A 16,580-nucleotide genomic window follows, 5' to 3' on the forward strand; every position below is an offset into this window, starting at 1 on the left:
AAAAGTTTAGAACGAAATTGGTCAATTGAAAGGTGTATGATTGAATTGGTAGCGATGCAATAGGTTTAAGACTTTTTTTGGAACTTTTTTCTTGCCTTGATCTAATACCTTAAAATTTTAAAATAGGTGGCTGTGGTCTTCTGGAGTCTTTACGGTCCTTTGTATCAATCTTCAATTTAGTGGGAATTGGATAAAGTCAAGTTCGTGGTTGCTTTTACTTGTCATAAAGAATGCAGGGGCCTTAGTTTGCAGCTGTATATATGTACACTCGACAAAGCCGCAGACTCTATTTGCAAGAACTCCGCATCCCATTCTGATGTCGTTCCTACTTCGGATTCCGTTCGTAAACCGTTGTTTCTCACGCGGGCGAGAAAATATTCCGTCGGTTACGGGGGAGGCCTGTGGTTTCAGTTTTAGGGATCCACTCTCACCTGCTAACTTGGTTGAGAGGGAAAACACTGCGACTGCCTATGTCTTCTGCCTGCGGCTTCCACAACTGAGGAAGGACCAGTTGAAGGTTGAGATCATCGATGGGAAGTCGCTTTGTATCTCATGCGACAGGATCGAAGTGGTAAACAAAAGGATCCAGATGGCTCTTGCTAAGGATGCTAGGGCGAGCAACTCTACTGCGGCCTTGAAGGGAGATGCGCTCACTGTCACGGTGCCCAAGCGACGATGGTTCCAACTCCCGACCAAAAAGCGTAGCGGCAGGATGTCCGTTGCCATCTCCGGTTGATTCTTTAGAAGTTTCTATTGCCCTGCTTAAGCCTCTTATTTCATTGCTTCACGATCGCCTTACTAAAGGCTGGACTCGCGTGGTGTAGACAGCTTTATTTTTGCTCGACTCCGTTTTTCTTTTTTCGGCCATAGAGGCCCTTCAGAGCTTTTAGAGCCGCGTTTGCTGTCAGCCCTTCTTGTGTTCCCTTTGATTGCAAGATTATCAATAGACTCACATCTAGACTAGCAATAATAAGAAAGATTTACTTTACTAAGTCAATCGCTACTGTCTGCACTGGAAAACATTACAGATCTCATAGACCAGTAGTCGATGAGAGCAGAAATTCTTGCGTGCAGAACATACATTTACATGTTAGTGTAGCTGCAATTCGCACCCCAACTCCATGTCAAGTACGGGAAATGACACGGCCATCCTACTACTCGAAGGACGAATTGGGAGGAAGTCAGTTTTCTACGGGTACAAAAACTGTGTGATGCTGATGTCTTAATCCGATGGATTCTTTAAGTCACTTGTTTATTTTCCCAGACACGCCGATAAACCCTTGTGTCAATCAATCGATTCAAACATGCACATTCTTCTGCAGACCCGGTCCTTTGAGAATGAGAGCCATGTGATTGATTCAACACTTTTCAGTTTACTCTCCACCGCAAGCAAATTGAGAACCTCTCATACAGGAAGGATGTTATCTCAGGCAGTTCACATTATTCCAATTGGTTTCACCGAACCCAAAACATAAGATCATTTATATCATTTATTTCTTACGTACAGGATTTTCACGTGCTAGAAGGCCAAAATGAAGTAGAAGAGCTAGAAATTCAAACGAGAAGAGAGCCCCTCATTACAGTTACAGCTTTGCCGCGCAACGTCACTCTCTGGTTCTGCTTGTCCATGTGCACCTTCACTACTCCACCTCTGGGCGATGCCTGCAAGACATGAAAATGATTAGGGAAGTAGCGAGATGCCATCAAAAGTCATTGATTTACGTACCATTTGAGAGATGAGAGAAACTACGCATGAATGGAGAGAGAGAGAGAGAGAGAGAGAGAGAGAGAGAGAGAGAGAGAGAGAGAGAGAGAGAGAGAGAGAGAGAGAGAGAGAGAGATTACAGCATAGGCAACAAAATCATTTTTCCCCAGCTTTTCACTCCAATAGGCTGCCAAAGCACAATGTGCACTGCCACATACAGGATCCTGAAAAATAGATTATTCATTCAGGGGGTTGTGGAAGAGCATAAATTTGGTTGACAGAACAGTTTTCGACATATAACCAACTAATTGGACAGTTGTTGAACTAAGGATGATTGATAATTCAAGAAACTTTCCAAAATATCAGCTTCAATACCTCATTCACCCCAAGTTTTGGGCAAAAGAATCGACTGACAAAATCAAATCCTGAGTCTGGGTGAGCCGATCCTGTGATGATAATACCCCTCCCACGACATCTTTGTATCTCATCAAACTGAGGCTGAAATTCTTCAACTTCTTTCCCTGATGAAATAACAACCTGCGAAAATAAGCAGAAGAAAGTAGAAATGAAAGCATTAATCACTTCCTCTTCCTAATGAATACAGCTTAATGCCAGCTGCTGCTGTACGAATCCTCGATTCAACAGAATGAAAACTATTGCCTCAAAGAGGAAGCAAGGTGTTCGATGTAGTCAAAACAGTATTTATGGGGAAAAGAAAACGATCAGGTTTCAGTTGAGGAATTACGAAATGGTCGCCCTTTGCCGTCTTCTTGATTTCAACAATGGAAGTGCCATTGAGAACTTTGGAGACAGAGGAAATCCGTTCGGCATCATCTTCCGTGATTGGGACTACAGGAAAATCCAATTCGATCCATTTTCCGGGCACATCACCATCTTGAATCTTCGAATTGTCGGATGACTTCGTTTCTGGAACCCTTTTAGCAGTCAGAATTCGGATAACGTCATAAACTCGATGGTGTCAGAATCTACCATCCCAGATGTGAAAAGAGTGTGCGCAGCAGCTAGCGTTGCATGACCGCAGAGGTCAACCTGAAAGGTAAAATTTGTGATTAGATAATATGATTACCAGTTTCCACTTTCCAGTAGCATTTCTTCCATACTGAAATGGGACATACTTGCATGGATCTCATTCATTATCTAAATTGATGTTTACTGCCTCTATCTAACACCAGGCATCAGAGCAAAAACCAGATAGAATAGTCTGGCGGAAATGGATTGTTTTGATGACAAATCAAACATCTCTCAAGTACATCAGAGGCTCGGAATTGGACTTGGAGGTCGATCGAACAGCATCAACATAATTCATAGTCCCACACGATAATCCATTTAATTTCATCTGATAACGGGACAATTACCTAATTAATTTGTAATCCTAAGTAATGAGATTAAAACGGACAGTGAAGGACAAATAGAAATCAAAATGTCGACAAATTCTTCATCAAGCTGTCCATGGTTGATTAAATGCGGCGGAACTCAGAAGCCACGAATTATCCCAAATTAGAAGAATCAAAACAAAACCGGGATGTTAACCACGAGAAAGAACAGAAAATTGTCATTTTTGTTGGCTATGATAAAGATAGAAAGTTTCCAAAAGCACTCAAGTAAAGTTAGCAATGCACAAAATCGAGTATAGTCATGCACGTGGGAAGCAGAGCAAAGAGATTTTAGTCATTTATAAGCAACACACTTTCTATATCCTGCACCTGCCAAATTAAAGCAAGCAACGATGGGAACATGGAATCCGAAAGTCGCTCACCTCCTCAACTGGAGTGAACCACCTGAGCCGAAACCTCGGGCTCGATCTCCCATCGGCCGAGCTGACGTGTTCCGAGGCCGAGGCCCGGGTCAGGTAACAGGTCTCTGAGATGTTGAACTCCCTCGCTACTGCCTGCAACCACTCTTCCTCCCTCTCTTCTTCCAAGATGCACACCGCAGCCGAGTTCCCCTTGAAGGCCGTATCGGTGAATGCGTCCACCTGCAAAACAACTCCACACACGAGGCCATGTCACGGTCGATACACAAAAGTTCAAGGAAGGTCCGCAAGAGATCTCCAACTCTGGTGGGCTTAAAAGTATGAGCAACAGAGTGGCAGGGCAATGAAACAGAAGAAAGAGAGCGTATTGATACCACTGAGTACTGCACGAGCTTCCTTTCCATTGAGAGAGAGAGAGAGAGAGAGCGAGAGAGAGAGAGAGAGAGAGAGAGAGAGAGAGAGATGGCCAATCGAGAAGAAGCAATGAAATCAGGCGATGTATTGGAGAAGAACGCAAGAGTCCAGTTCTTTATGGAGCATACGGGGCAGGTTTGCCCGTGACACGCACGGCAATTATTTTTATCTCTACCTTATCAGTCTCCACTAGTTTTTATTCCTCGTTCCAATCATTATCCAAGAGTAAGTCTTTCTCTTTTTGGACAAGTCAAAAGGACACAAATCAGGGACCGGCATACCTACCCTCTGAGCACTATCGTAATGGTCCCACGTCCATTATTAAATGTTCAATTTGATTTATAACTATTCAATTCACTCGTAATCATGTCAATTGGTATTGTGATCTCACCAGTATGCCTGAAATTTAGAGATTTCCATATGATATAGTAAATGCCCAAAGCACAAACTGAATAGATATTCGTTCATGACATGATTCGAATTTTTGAATTGTGAACTTATAGAAAAGAATGTGACTCTTTTACCAATAGGTTACCGGGTCAGTGGTATCTACGAGTACTATTTGCCTCCACCTTTTTAGTGATGATGTTATCAATACTTGTGTTTTTACACGTATTTATCGAAGTTATCGAAAAATATGTGTTCTATTTCAATAAGACTAATCATACACATGAAAAACACATGTCATATTGTACTCCATTCAAGTGCTCTGATTTCGTACTCATCTCAGGTCTACCATTCACTCAAATAACCATATGTTAATGTTTATTTATACCCAAAAGGCTATAGCTTCTGGTCTTTTTGGAACCCCTCTCGATTCATCCTTTGCTTAGCGGAAAATATATATCGCTCTACTTACAGTCAAGTTACTTCTGTATCTACTTACTTCTATGTTTTTCCTTCACATCAACCCCTGCTATTGTACTTTGGGATTGTGTGTTGTGGACCAGCTATAGTTTAGCCGTCTAGCGATCCTGTAACCCGTGTTCTTGTTCCTTTCTTCGCATCCGAATGGCTCTGCTGTTTGGAAACTGTCAACTGTGGTTCGTCAGCTAACGTTGTCCCAGTCGCGATTGTAGCGGATGATCTTTTAGCCAGTATGTAATATTTGGCTGTGAAGGGTGGGACCAAACAAAAAAAAAACTTCGAAAAGTCAAAGAAGGGAAGAGTGATGCTCAGCTTTTATCTATGGACATGAGAGCTCGCGCGGAAAGGGAAAAGGGGAAGAGGGGAAAAGGGGGTAGAAGAAAAGTGTTAGGAGAAAAACCGGGCAACAATTCATCAAGAACTTATCCATTCGAGGATTAATTTCTTCGGCATGGTTTTGAGCCATTTCGTAAAAATTCGAATTTGCGAGATAAGGGTTGTTAATTTCTTCCGCAACAATTCACCGGGAACTCATCCGAGATAAGGGTTGTTAATTTGCCTTATCTATTTTCTTTGGAACCGTGGTAATTTCGTAAATATTTGAATCTGCCAAGACGAAGGCTTGGGCTTCTTTAATTGTTGTGCAATATGGTCCCTGAACTTTTAATTTGTTCAATGTAGTCCCCGAACTTTAGCTTAATGTTTAATGTGGTCCCTGAACTTTTATTTTGTTCAACGTTGTCCCTGAACTTTTGGTACATGTGCAATATAATCCCTGAACTATATGAAAATGTTCAATATAGTCCCCGAACTTTAGCTTAATGTTCAATGTGGTCCTTGAACTTTTATTTTGTTTAACGTCGTCCCTGAACTTTTGGTACATGTTCAATATAATCCCTGAACTATATGAACATGTACCAAAATGTTAAATGTACATTTTGGTAAAGTTCGGGGACTACATATACCAAAAGTTGAGGGATGACGTTGAACAAAATAAAAGTTCAGGGATTACATTGAACATTAAGCTAAAGTTCAGGGACTATATGAAATATTTTCATATAGTTCAGGGATTATATTAAACATGTACCAAAAATTCAGGGAAGACGTTGAATAAAATAAAAATTCAGGGACCACATTAAATATTAAGCTAAATTTCGGGGACTATATTGAACAAATTAAAAGTTCAGGAAATACATTACATATTGGGTCAAAATTCAAAAACTCTTTATGCCATTTTGCCTCGGAAAAGAAAAGACTATCACTTGTAGCTTTTACCGCGCATGAGCTGAAAAAGAAAGCAAGTGGGACCAGGGAGTGATAAGAGACGAAAGAAAATAAACTAAAAAGAAAAAGGGTTTTCTTGCTTTAGAGTTTCTTTCCTAACAGCCGCACAAACAATGGGTCCTAATCAAAGTTGGTCTTGTTGACTCTTGTGAAAGGGCAGATGTAAAACACATGTCTTTCTCTTCAGCGAGGTTTTGAGCCGTGAGGAACGCACATTGAACGAGCCGCCTGCGAATTCCGAGAAAGAGCCAAGAAGTGAAAAGAGAGGGACGCATGGTCAAGCTCTCTTTGATCGCAAGGGACAGTAACATGATGATTTTGTATTGTGAGTTTTACATCCAAATTAGGTGGTTTATTTGTAAACACTTTAGGTTTTGGCTTAATTTAGATATGAGAAACACTCGGACGTGTACGTGATTGTAATTATGATTATTCGATTATAGTGTATTATTTATTGCTAGCTCTTCTCGTTGATATAGGTACCGATATTTGGACTGAACCACGCAAATCGCTTGTGTTCTTTATTGTTCCTCATTTATTTCTCTAGTATTTTCACATTGACTTAATTTGCAAGATTACGTTGTTTCCGCGTTAATATTTCAACAATTGGTATAAGAGCTTGATGATAGAATTTTTCTGGATTGTAATTTGGGGCTTTTGCTTATTTTATTATTATTTGGAAATTTTGCTATTGCAATTAGTCTGGAGGGTAAGTTGAAATTGAGAAGTTTAACGGAAGGTACAACTTTCGGTTATAAAGCGTCAAGATGTGTACACTATTAACAACCCATGGTTTGGCCAAGGCATTGGATGGCGAATATGGGTTGCTGGTTATAATGAAAGCCGTTGAAAAGGTAGAGCTAATGGAGAAAGCAAAGAGTATAATCTTGTTGAATCTATTGGATGGGGTGTTAATAGAGGTGGCTGAAAAGAAGGATGCCGTAGCGTTATGGGCAAAACTTCAGGCATTCTATGTAACAAAGGATTTGAACAATCACTTATACATGTTAAAGATGATGTATCAATTCCGATGCACTGAAGGTACGTCGATCATATCACACCTAGATGAATTTAATAAACTCGTGATGGATTTGAAAAAAGTTGGTAAGATACTCGATGATGAAGAACAGTCTGGCACAGGATGTAGCGCGAGGACTGGTGATTCGTGGTGGAAATCAACATCGGGGGTCCAATAGCTACAGAGTAAAAGCAGGTTGAAGTCACACCATAGAAAAGTCCAAAGAATGCATGAACTACCTTGAGTGTCACAAGGAAGGACACTTTAGAAGATATTGTCCTAAGTTGAGAAATAAAGGTGATAGGTAGAATGCCACAAGCAAGGTGGCGAACGTTGCTGAGGAGAGCACTAGTGATGCATATGCCGTTTTGTGCGTAACTACTGGTTCGTCAAGAGACGAATGGGTGCTAGATTTAGGGTGTTTTTATCATATGACGCCTCATGATAGAGTTATGATGAGGAGTAACATAGCATGCAAGGTTGTGGGGATAAAGACAATTTGGATTCAAATGTACAGTGGGGTGGTGCGTACAATGACAGACGTGAGGCATGTACTGGAGTTCAAGAAAAACCTTATTTTTCTAGGGACACTCGATGATATTGGGTGTAAGTACATCGTTGAAAGTTGAGTACTGAAGATTTTTCAAGGTGCTATGACAGTGATGAAGGGAAAGAAAGTGAGTTCTCACTATCATCTATTCGGAAACAACGTAATCGGAGCTGTTGCAGTTTCATCAGGTAAGTCAGACTCTGACGTGACTTAGTTGTAGCATATGTGGTTGAGGCACATAAGTGAGGCAGTTATGATGATACTCAATGAGAGGGGGTTGTTCAAGGGTTAAAAATAGGGAAGTTAGAGTTATATGAGCACTGCATCTTTGGAAAGTAGCATCAAATTTAGTTTACTATAGCTATTCATTTGACCAAGCGACCAGTTAAATGCATTCATTTAGACGTCTAAGGCTTGTCTCTAGTTCCTTCGAAAGGAGGTGTCCGACACATAGAAAGGTATACGTAGACTTTCTGAAGCACAATTCACCAAGAACTCATCCGAGATAAGGATTGTTAATTTTCTTTATTTATTTTCTTTGGAACGGTAGCAATTTTGTAAATATCCGAATTTGCCAAGATGAAGACTCGGGCTTCTTTAATTGTTGAAATAAGAAGAGCCAAGACTATCACTTGTGGCTTTTATCGTACAAGAGCAAGAAAATAAAGCAAGTGGGACCCAGGGATCAACAAGAGATGAAAAGAAATAAAGTATAAATAAAAGGATAAATATCACGAAAAACTCTAAATTGATATATTTGTGACAAATTTATTCCAAACTAATCCTAAAATGATACACATGTGACAAATTTACCCTCCGTTAGTTTCCGTTGAATTTTATTGTCAAATTACTGAATTGGATGACACGTGACAGTTGATAGATGTACCAGTTTAGAATTTTACCCCTCCATTTGTCACGAATTTACAAATTTGTGGTTTTTTATCGTATTAATCCAATTTAACGGAGAGTAAATTTATCACAAGTATACAAGTTTGGCTTTTTTATTATAAAAAAATTAGTTTAAGATAAATTTATCACAGGTGTACCAGTTTGAGGTTTTTCGTGATTAAAAAATCAGTTTTGAATAAATTTGTTATAATTATACCAGTTTAGAGGATTTTATGATATTAATCCAAAGGAAAATAGATTTCCTGTTTCAGAGTTTCTTTCCTGGCGGCCGCACAAACAGTGGGTCCCAGTCAAAGTTGGTTTTGTTGACTCTTTTGAAAGGGCACATGTAAAAGACATGTAAAAGATATGCGTTTCTTTCCTAGCCGCCTTCGAATTACGTGAAAGGGCCAAACAATGAAAAGAGAGGGACGCACGGTCACGCTCTCTATGATTGCACGAAGGAGTAACCCGGTGGTTTTGCGCTGTGAGTTTACATTCAAATTGAGTGATTTATTACTTTATTTGTAGACAGTTTGAGCTTAATTTAAGTGTGAGAAATACATGCGAGCGATTATAACTCTGATTTTCTGATTATAGTGGATTATTTGGTATCGGTTCTCCCTGTAAATGTAGGTACCGACATTCGGACCGAACCACGTGAATCGATTGTGTTCTTTATTGTTCCTCGTTTATTTTTCTGGTGTTCTTGCATTGACTTAATTTGCAAGATCCTATCATTTCCGCGTTAATATTTCAACAAATAACATATTGAAATTTGAGCCAATTCTAACGAAATCATTTCGGAACACGCAACCAGAACCAAAACCATTGATCCCTACTTGTCTTTTCTTCTTGCATACTTTAGTGTGCGTCTTCACTCGTTGGAAAAATTGACGGATTGGATCTCAGAACGATTTAATAGCTAAATTGGTTTTTCAATACAATAATCCAATAATTTAATAGCTAAATTGATCTACTCGTTCATCTCTTAGAATGAGAAACTGACAGGACCTTTCCTTTGACGCCGGATCACGCACACATGACTAGATCATAAGTTGGCCTAGTCCTTGGTAGTATACATAAATATTAAACCATGTTATCATCCGACTACATAACCTTTAAAACGGTTGATAATGGTCCCACATAATCTTTACATGATATTAGAGCATAAGATCCCGAATTCAAATTTTTCCATATCCTCAAATATTAATTCACACCTTGAAATTTTAGAATAATTGGTTGTGATCTTCTAAACTCTTTACGGCCCTATATACCAATCTTCATCAAGTTAGTGGGAATTAGATGAAGTCAACTATAAGGTTGCCAACTTGCCATAAAGAATGCAGAGGACTTAGGGCGCGCATGGAATCCATTCTGGAGTAGAAATTCTGCTCTAGAATGCATTCCGGAACAGAAATGCATTTGTTAAAAAATTTCCGGAATGCATTCTGGAGCAATTTTTGCATTCTGGAATAAAAATGCGTTTGTTAAAAATACTTGATTCCAGAATGCATTCTTGATTCCAGAATGCATTTTTGATTCCAGAATGAGTTTTGAGCAAGAAAAAGAGAAGCTACTTTTTGTAGCTTCTCTCTTCCAGAATGCATTCTCCCTATTTTCTCTCTTTTTCTCACTAATTTTTTTTTTTCAGAAAATGCATAAAAATTGAAAAATTCCAGAAAAATTCATAAAAATTTCCAGAAAATAAAAAAAAGTCAGATTTCGGGAAAATAGGAAATTTGATGAATTTTCTTCAAAATATATAAAAAAAAATCAAAAATTTCAAAACTTCACAAAATGGCTTAGAATACCTTTGGGCACCCACTTTGAGTGAAATTTAATTTTTTTGAGGTGCTCAAAAAAATCAAAACTTTCAAAATTTCACAAAATGACTTAGAATACCTTTGGGCACCCACTTTGAGTGAAATTTAATTTTTTTGAGGTGCCCAAAAAAAATAAAAAAATCAAAAACTTCAAAACTTCACAAAATGGCTTAGAATACCTTTGGGCACCCACTTTGAGTGAAATTTATATTTTTTGAGGTGCACAAAAAATAAAAAAATAAAAATAATTTCTGTTCCAGAAATCAATTTCTGGAGCAGAATTAGTTATGTTTTATCAAATAGATTTCTCCTCCAAAAATCAATTTCTGGCAAGAATTTGATTTCTGGAGCAGAATGGTTACCATTTGCTCCCTTAGTTTGCAGCTGCATATGTATACTCAATAAAGCCGCAGACTTTCCTTTCAAGAACTCCGTTTCCCATTCCGATGGTGTTTTCACTTCGGATTCCGCTCGTAAGGAAATTAATTCGTATCATAAGAATGCAGAGGCATGAGCATGCAGATGGCGCTTTTTTTTGCCGCGATCCATTCTCTCCCGATAACTTGGTTGAGAGGCAAAAGACCGCGACTGACTATGTCTTCCGCCTGCAGCTTCCGCAACTGAGGAAGGACCAGTTGAAGGTTGAGATCATCGATGAGAATTCACTGTGTATCTCATGTGACAGGATCGAATTGGTAAACAAAAAGATCCAGCTGGCTCTTGCTAAGGATGTTAGGGCGACCGACTCTACGCCGCCGTGAGCGGAGATGCGCTCACTGTCAAAGTGCCCAAGCAACGATGGTTCCAACTCCCGACCGAAAGCGTAGTGGCGGGATGTCCGTTGCGATCTCGGGTTGATTCTTTGGAAGTTTCTATTGCCCTGCTTAAGCCTCTTATTCCGTTGCTTCGCGATCGCCTTACTGAAGTCTGGACCAGTGTGGCGTAGACAGCTTTATTTTCGCTCAACTTCTTTTTTTGTTGGGGGGCCATAGAGGCCCTTCGGAGCTTTTAGAGCCGCGTTTGCTGTCAGCTCTTCTTGTGTTCCCTTTGATTGCAAGATTATCAATAGACTCGCATCTAGACTTGCAAAAATAAGAAATACTCACTTTACTAAGTCAATCGCTACTGTCTGCACTGGAAAACATTACAGAACTCATAGACCAGTAGTCGATGAGAGCAGAAATTCTCGTGTGCAGAACAAACATGTACATGTTAGTGTAGCTGCAATTCGCACCCCAACTCCACGTCCAGTACGAGAAATTGTTAGAAATTAAACCAAATTTGTTAGTACTTGTTTCCTTTTTGAGTCTGTTCGTATTTCCATATTTTGATAGATATTGTGAGATATTGTTTCTAGTTATATTTTAGGAAAGTTTCCTAAGTCAATTAGATTTCCTAATTAGAATAAGTTTCCTAGAAAGAGATTTCCTATTTCGAATCAAACTATGATCTATATATAGTCTATTTCTCTTGTGATTGAGACATGCAATAGAAAGACGCGAATTGCGATTGTTTCACCTTCAAAAATTCCTTTCATCAAATCAATATTGTTGCCACGCCTCTGACGCTCAACAAATTGGTATCAGAGCTTACGGTTCGTGATCATGGCCTCAACGAACAATCAGCTTCTTCTTCAATACCCTCGTCTTACCAAAGGAAATTATGGTAACTGGGCTATTAGAATGAAAGCTCTACTCGGCGCCTACAGTGTGTGGGAATTTGTTAACACTGGCTATGATGAGCCAGAGGATGAAGCCACGTTGAACCAGAATAAGAGGAATGCCTTGGAGAAGGCTCGAACGAAAGATCAATATGCCCTGTCGATCATCTATCAAGCGTTAGATGATTCCATGTTTGAAAAAGTTTCGAACGCCACTACCGCTAAAGAGGCATGGGAGATTCTTCAAAACACACATCAAGGAGTTCAGAAAGTTCAGAAGATTCGCCTTCAAACCTTGAGAGGCGAATTCGAGGTAATTCGTATGAAAGAATCTGAATCGATTTGCTGATTATTTCACGAGAATTTTGGCAATTGTTAATCAGATGAAAAGAAACGGAGAAGAAGTTTCCGATGTTCGTGTTGTTGAGAAAATACTTCGGTCCTTAGACAAGAAGTATGATTATATTGCGGTTGCAATCGAAGAATCCAAAGACTTGGATGCCATGACGGTCGATGAACTTATGGGTTCATTACAAGCCCATGAAGAAATGTTTAGAAAGAAAAAGATTGAACCGGTGGAAGAAGTTCTCCAAACGCAGTTGACCATACGAGATGAAAAGGAGCAAAGAAGAGATCCCGTACAAAATCGCGGGACAAATCAAGATCGTGATCGAGGTCGTGGCCAAGGTCACTTTCGAGGAAGAGGTCGCGGACGAAGCAGAGGAGATCCTGCTCGAAATGATGGAGGATACCAGTACCAAAGAGGTGTTCGTGGATGAGAAAAGAACTCGACAAGCCAATGGTATGATAAATCTAAAATCCGATGTTATCATTGCAATAAACTTGGCCATTATGCTTCTAACTGCTGGAATAAAGAAAATAGCAGACCAGACGAAAAGACGAACTTGGTAAATAATGATGATCAAGTTCTCTTATTGGCATTCAAAGAAGATGAAGAAGGTCAAAGCGATACGTGGTATTTGGATACCGGCGCAAGTAATCACATGTGTGGGAGAAATGAGATGTTTGCCGAGTTAGATGAGACAATTAAAGGGAATGTCTCATTCGGTGATAACTCTAAAATTCTTGTTGAAGGGAAAGGTACAATTTTGATTCGCTTAAAGAATGGTGCACGTCAGTTTATTACTAATGTTTATTATGTTCCAAAAATGTCAAGCAATATCTTGAGTTTGGGACAACTTCTGGAGAAAGGTTATACTGTTCATATGAGAGATCTTAATCTTATGTTGAGAGATTGGAATAATAAATTGATTGCAAATGTGAAGATGTCGAAGAACAGGATGTTTATTCTTAATATAAAGAGTAAGATGTCTCGATGTCTAAAGACGTGCGTAGATAATCCTTCATGGTTGTGGCATTTGAGGTTTGGCCATCTCAATTTTGGCGGACTCAATTTGCTTTCTCGCAAGAAGATGGTTTATGGCTTACCACATATTGATCATCCCGATCAATTATGTGAAGGGTGTGTTATCGGCAAGCATTCCAGAACTAGCTTTCCAAAGGAGGCGACTTATCGAGTGAAGAAGCCGCTTGAGTTGATTCATTCTGATTTGTGTGGCCCGATCAATCCTCACTCATATGGTAATCATCGATATTTTGTTACTTTTATTGATGATTTTACTCGGAAAACTTGGGTGTATTTTTTGAAAGAAAAGACAGAAGTGTTTGATATTTTCAAACAATTCAAGAACCTGGCTGAAAAGGAAAGCGGCTATTTTATCAAGGCTTTGAGGACTGATCGTGGTGGAAAATTCACCTCAGCCATATTCAACAAATTCTGTAAAAATCATGGTATTCGGCGTTTCTTGACGGCCCCGTATTCTCCTCAACAAAACGGTGTGGCTGAACGGAAAAATAGAACCATTCTTGATATGGTTCGAAGCATGTTGAAGAGCAAAAATTTGTCCAAGGAACTTTGGGCAGAAACTGTTTCGTGTGCCATCTATCTTCAAAATAGATGTCCAACATATGGACCTGAAGGCGTAACTCCACAAGAGGCATGGACAGGGAGAACACCAAGTGTTTCGCACTTGAGAATTTTTGGGAGCATTGCATATGCTCATGTCCCGGATAAAAAAAGATCGAAACTTGAAGACAAGAGCAAAAAGCTCATCTTTATCGATATGACTCATCATCCAAAGCCTATCGATTATTTGACCCTAACACTTTGAAAGTGTATGTAAGTAGAGATGTCAAGTTCGATGAAGATGGAATGTGGGAAGAAAATCTAAAAGAAGAAGCGAATGTTCGTGATGATTCCGATCAAACGGAGTTGAAAGATCAACCTTCACCTTCTTCTCCAACATCTTATTCAAGTTCATCAACACCATCCTCTTCAAATAGTGTCAATGAACCGCTAGTGCCAAGATCAAGAAGATTGTCTGAAATTTACGAAGCTACCGAAGAGCTTCATCTTATATGTCTTCTTGCAGATTATGAACCACTTGCTTATGATGATGCGGCCAAAGAAGAAAAGTGGAGGAAAGCCATGAACGAAGAAATTGAAGCCATCGAGAAAAATCAAACATGGGAGCTTGCTAATCTTCCGAAGGACAAGAAATCAATTGGTGTTAAATGGGTGTACAAGGCCAAGAAGAATGAGAAAGGTGAAGTAACAAGGTACAAAGCTAGATTAGTAGCGAAAGGGTACAAGGAAAAAGTCAAAATCGACTATGATGAAGTTTTTGCCCCTGTCATCCGCATGGAAACGATTAGATTGATTATTTCCATTGCTACTCAAAATAATTGGCGGATTTATCAAATGGATGTCAAATCAGCATTCTTGAATGGCATCCTTGAAGAAGAAATTTATGTCGAACAACCCGAGGGGTTTGTTGTAAAAGGTTATGAAGACAAAGTGCTAAGGTTGAAGAAAGCTCTATATGGGCTTAAACAAGCACCGAGAGCATGGAATTCCAGAATTGATGCATATTTCAAGGCGAATGGATTCTCTCAATGTCCATACGAGCATGCACTCTATTTGAAGCAAGAAAAAGGTGATATTCTACTCGCCTGTTTATATGTTGATGATCTTGTTTTTACAGGAAATAATTCGGCGATGATTGATGCTTTTAAGGCATCGATGGTGAAAGAATTTGAGATGACCGATAATGGTCTCATGAATTATTTCCTTGGTATCGAAGTGAAGCAAAGTGCCGATGGGATTTTTATTTCCCAAAAAGGATATGCAGAAAATATCCTTGAAAAATTCAACATGAAGAACTGTATGCCGGTCAATACACCAATGGAGTGTGGAACCAAGCTTTCGAAGTTTGATGATGGTGCCGATGTTGATTCGACATATTATAGAAGCTTGATTGGAAGTTTGAGATACTTGACATGCACGAGACCGGATATTATGTATAGTGTTGGAATTGTTAGTCGATACATGGAGAAGCCGAAATCATCTCATCTTAAAGCTGCAAAGAGAATACTTCGGTACATCAAAGGTACTATTTCTCATGGTTTACACTATTATTGCTCTGAATCTTTCAAACTTAGAGCTTATTCGGATAGTGATTATGGTGGAGATATCGACGACCGAAAAAGCACCACGGGATTTGTATTTTTCTTGTGCGACACTGCTTTCACGTGGTCATCAAAGAAGCAATCAAGTGTTACTCTGTCGACATGTGAAGCTGAATATGTAGCTGCATCTTCATGCGTTTGTCATGCAATATGGTTGAGAAGACTACTCAAAGATATTCTTATGGAGTAGAAGAAAGCAACGGAGATTTTTGTTGATAATGTTTCTGCTATTGCTTTGGCGAAAAATCCAGTTTTTCATGAACGAAGTAAACATATCGATGTTCGATATCACTTCATCCGAGAACAGGTTAAAGAGAATGAAGTTGAAGTATTGCATGTGAAGACCGGAGATCAAGTAGCAGATATTTTTACTAAACCTCTCAAGATCGATGCTTTTCGAAAGTTCAAGAGCCTGTTTGGAATGATCGATGGAAGAGAATTTGGTTTAGGGGGAGTGTTAGAAATTAAACCAAATTTGTTAGTACTTGTTTCCTTTTTGAGTCTGTTCGTATTTCCATATTTTGATAGATATTGTGAGATATTATTTCTAGTTATATTTTAGGAAAGTTTCATAAGTCAATTAGATTTCCTAATTAGAATAGGTTTCCTAGAAAGAGATTTCCTATTTCGAATCAAACCATGGTCTATATATAGTCTATTTCTCTTGTAATTGAGACATGCAATAGAAAGACGCGAATTGCGATTGTTTCACCTTCAAAAATTCCTTTCATCAAATCAATATTATTGCCGCGCCTCTGACGCTCAACAGAAACGACACGGCCATCCTACTACTCGAAGAAGGACGAATTGGCAGGAAGTCAGTTTTCTACGGGTACAAAAACCGTGTGATGCTGATGTCTTAATCCGATGGAGGCTTTAAGTCACTTGTTTATTTTCCCAGACACGCCAATAAACCCTTTTGTCAATCAATCGATTCAAACATGCACATTCTTCTGCAGACCCGGTCCTTTGAGAATGAGAGCCATGTGATTGATTCAACACTTTTCAGTTTACTCTCCACCGCAAGCAAATTGAGTACCTCTCA

The 16,580-nt window shown here is 39.3% G+C and overlaps 1 pseudogene; it reads right to left on the reverse strand.

The window, feature by feature from the left end:
* Positions 1–1,421: 1,421 nt before the first annotated feature.
* Positions 1,422–4,079, reverse strand: LOC115663056 (uncharacterized; annotated as a pseudogene).
* Positions 4,080–16,580: the final 12,501 nt, after the last annotated feature.

This window comes from Syzygium oleosum, unplaced genomic scaffold (genome assembly GCF_021117445.2).
Source record: "Syzygium oleosum isolate NSW1041296 unplaced genomic scaffold, Sole_v2.1 Sole_v2.04, whole genome shotgun sequence".
NCBI classification, from domain to species: Eukaryota; Viridiplantae; Streptophyta; class Magnoliopsida; order Myrtales; family Myrtaceae; genus Syzygium; species Syzygium oleosum.